At 36.1% G+C, this 4,267-nt stretch overlaps 1 pseudogene; it reads right to left on the reverse strand.

The window, feature by feature from the left end:
- Positions 1-508: 508 nt before the first annotated feature.
- Positions 509-1,002, reverse strand: LOC107134460 (annotated as a pseudogene).
- Between the last annotated feature and the right edge of the window lie 3,265 nt (positions 1,003-4,267).

A 4,267-nucleotide genomic window follows, 5' to 3' on the forward strand; every position in this document is an offset into this window, starting at 1 on the left:
AAAATGTTTTTAAAAGCATTCAAGTTTTTAGAAATTTTTGACTTTCCAGTTGGCAACAGGACCACAATGTGCCAATAGAGCAAATCAGGAGTAAGGCATGTAGACCCCCATCCTGTTTCAAATCTGGTGTTACTGTAGATTACTGTAGAATACTGGGATTCTTACAAGAATCTCACATAAAGCCCAAGAACATATTCAATACAAAACTACCCTATGTACTTTGGGTTTTTTTGTTTTGTATTTTTAAGCAGCAATCAGACTTTTAACCTAATAAGAGAATCATTTTAGAAGTCATAATAGCTGGGATAGGTGTGGTGGGGCACAAGTGTAACTCAAAAACTCAGGAGGAAGAGGTATGAGGATGGTAAGCTTGAGGTCAGGCTAGGCAACTTACCAAGAACCTGTCTCAAAATTAAAAATTAAAAGGACTGTGGCTGGGGTTAGGTGGTAAAGAACCTTTGAATTCAACCCCCAGTTTAACAACAACAACAAAATCCCACAGTGGCATTCATCTTTCTTTTCCAATGAAAGGGTAAAGTACAAGGGGTCACCACAACTTGTTACAGACTAAAATCCAACTAGTAATTCCAACACCACCTGCTGTTCTAGCAGGGAAGGCTACCAGGTGGTCTAGTGGTGTTATCCATTTCCTCAGCACAACAGTCACAGGGGCAGAATAATACTTCCAAATGAGTGACATCATCAAGGTAGCTTGCAATGTATAGAAAGCAACACTTAAAAATCATTTTATCTTGGCTAGTTGAGCAGTCCGTGCTTTCACATAAGTCTTGAGCTGGTCCACCATCTTGTTGATCTTCCATTCCAGCCTGGCATATCTGGCAAACTCATCCATCTTGTTGACCGTGGAGAACTCTTGCTTCATATCCTGGATCTCTGCCCTCATCTGCGGCTCTGGCTCTGCATCATTCTGCAGCACTCTGGACATGAAGGAGGACAAGGTCAGAAGGAGGATCAGAAGGACATTGCATCCAAACAGGAAGCAGAGGGAGGACCAGCAGGCACGTCCAGCTGTGGGACTTGGTCAAGTTCTTCCATTCTTCCCAGATACTCCCTGCAGCCCAGGCACCTCTAACAGAAGCTCCAAGGGGACCTCATCAATAGGCACACCCGCAACTGTGCAGTGACTCCCACTAGCCCTGCTTTCTTGAATGAGGTTTGTAAAATTTATTCCTACACACATTATATTTTTGATGCTTTCTTTAATTGTTATAGCCCAACTTAGATTATGGATCAGCCCAATAAGCACCCTATAAAATGGAGGATATTAATAGATAAGACAAGATTAGATAATAGGATAAATAATGTTAAGTTATCCTGACTGTACTTAAAAGAATTTAGCCTTTGGCTGGAGTTGTGGCTAAGTGGTACAGCACTTACCTAGCATTTGTAAGACACTGGGTTCAATTCTCAGCATCCCATATAAATAAAGTCCATTGACAACTTAAAAACAAAACAAAACAAAACCTTGCCTAAGTGACTCCATTTGGAAGTTCCAAAATGTAACCTTAGTTATATAACTTATTTCTTGTAAAAGTTGTTTATTTTTGTACTGCATGTGTTTGGAACAAGGATGTGGTTATATGCATTGGGTGGCTGATTGTTAACTTTAGCTTCTGTGTCCTCCTTGCTTGCTTGCATCTACATTTTCGAGGATGTTGATTTTCCCCTTATAAACCCCATAGAACTTGCACCCCGTACTGTTCCTGGCAGAAACAGTTTGGGTCCATCAGGGAGCAGTCGCCAGCTAGCTAAATAAAGACTCTCCAATTTGGAAAAAATTCAGTTGAGAGTGTTTTCCGAGCTATAGACCCACAACAGAATAGTATCTTTTTTTTAATCTCTATTTATGAACATACACTTCTACCATATATACAATTGATTTTTATTTGTATGTTGATCTTGAATCCTGCAATTTTACTATTACTTCCAGACATTTTTAAAAGATTCAGTGATTTTTACTATAAATGTTCATGTTTTCTGCAAATAAAGTTAATTTATTTTTTAATTTTTCATTAGTATGATTTTTAGTGTTTCCCCCCCCCTTAACTGAGTACATCAACAGACTCTTTAGTAGCAAACCAAAAGAAATGATATGTACAAAACCCCGTTTGTTTCTGAGGATTTGGTTAAGTATTCAGTCTATTGTCATTAAGTATTGTGTTTCTGATAAGTTTTTAATAGATTCCCTGTGTCAGACTGAGGCACTTACTTTCTATTCCTAGTTTGCTAAAATTTTAAACAGAAGTTGATATTGGGTTACTAGGAAATATTTTTCTACACTTATTGATTTTACGAATATATATGTGTATATGTATATGCATATTACATATATATGTCATTTTATATCATTGATATGAAATTGCATTGATCAATTTTGGAATGTTAAATCAACTTTGCATCTCTATGAAAAACTTTGGTATGATATATTAACCTATTTCGTATATTGTTGAATTTTCTTTGCCAAGTTTTGCTTAGAATTTTTGCATCCAAGATCATTGTGTGGGGGGGTGGGGTGGGAGTGTTGGGAGGAATCATTAGGGAATGAGTGATCTTAGTTTGTAATAATATTCTCTTGCAATGCTCATTCCTGTTTTTTTTTTTTCATGAGAATAATACTGGACCCATTAAGTGAGTTGAAAAGCACTTCATCTTCTTTATAGTTTTGTGTAAAATTTTATTACTTCTTCCTTTTGTAATTGGAATTCAATATTTTTGCCACTTGAGATTGGATTGGTATTGGTAGAAGGGTTTTTAACTAAAATTTCTATTTCTTTTATAGATACAAGACAATTGACCAAATCTATTTCTTCTTGAGTAAGTTTTGGTTTATTTTGAACTTTGTAAGAATTTATTCATTTTATAATAGTTGTCAAATTTATTGGCATAAAGTAATTCATCAAATTTTCTGATTCTTTTTTTGAGGGAAATGTGGTTGAGTGCTTGTTTGTAGATATTCTGTCCATGGAAATAGACATGGAAGCATTTCCCCTGGTGAGCAAATTCCCAGGGGTGTTAACTGGTGCCCTGATTCCCACAATTGGCATACCCCGCCTCCCGCCTGTGAGGTAATTAGACAACTAAGCAGTCACTATCTGGTCTCCTTAACAATGTCCTTGTAGAGAAATTACTCTGTGTTTGTATTAAGGGGATCTTATCTCAGTTAGCTAGCACTTGGGTTAAGGAAATACTAATTAGAATATAGTCATAGTAACAGGAAGTATATATTCTTTGAGTTATAAACTCCCAGGCAGGGAAGAGTGGTCATTTCACTTCTGTACTTCTTCATCATCACTTCATTTTGCTCCTCTCCACTCCTCCTATCTGTTTGCTTGTACTTGTGTGTCTGTGTCTGTTCTTTGTGCACCTCCTTACAGGTATTCCTCCACAGGTGTTCCTTTACACTTGGTATTGAACCCAGAAGTGCTTAACCAGTGAACCCACATCCCTATCTCTTTTCATTTTTTTTTTATTTTGAAACAGGGTCTCACTAAGTTGCTTAGGGTTTTATTCAGTTGTTGAGGCTGGCCTCAAACTTGCAATTCTTCTGTCTCAATCTCCTGAGCCATGGGGATTACAAGAATGTGCCAACAGGACAAGTTGACTTTTCATTTAATATCCATAGAATATTTAGTGATATAATGTCTCACATTCCTAATATTGGTAATTTGTGTCTATTATTAAATTTACTTGTCATTCTTCTAAAGATTTATCAAGGTTATTTTATTTGTTCTAGAGACAGCTTTTGTTTTTATAGATTTTAGAAGTGTTTTACTTAATTGATTTCTGTGCTGATAGTTCTTTTTTCTCTGACTTCATTAATTTCTTGTTTGTTTTTATTTTCTGCTGTTAAGGTGGAAATTTTATCAATACAAACTAATTGGACAGATAATACATGCAGTAACATGTATCCACACCATACCTACCTCTCTATTACATCACATACTTTCCCCTGTGATTTTCATCTTACATTAGTGGGACACATTTGCTGCAATTAATGACCCCAAATTGGCACTACATTATTAGCTGTATTCCATAACTTATATTGTTTCACTCTGAGTTAAACAGTTTTGCAGCTTCTGATAGAATGCATAATGATAGAATGCATTCACCACCCTAAAATCCCCTATGATTCACCTATTTATCCTTCCCCTCTTTCCTCCTAAATTCCTGGTAACTATTGAGTTTTCTAACTCTCTGTATAAATTTACCTTTTCCAAAATGTTGTATAGTTTAAACTTTCTAGTAT

The sequence above is a fragment of the Marmota marmota genome, unplaced genomic scaffold (assembly GCF_001458135.2).
Source record: "Marmota marmota marmota unplaced genomic scaffold, marMar, whole genome shotgun sequence".
In the NCBI taxonomy this organism is placed as follows: Eukaryota; Metazoa; Chordata; class Mammalia; order Rodentia; family Sciuridae; genus Marmota; species Marmota marmota.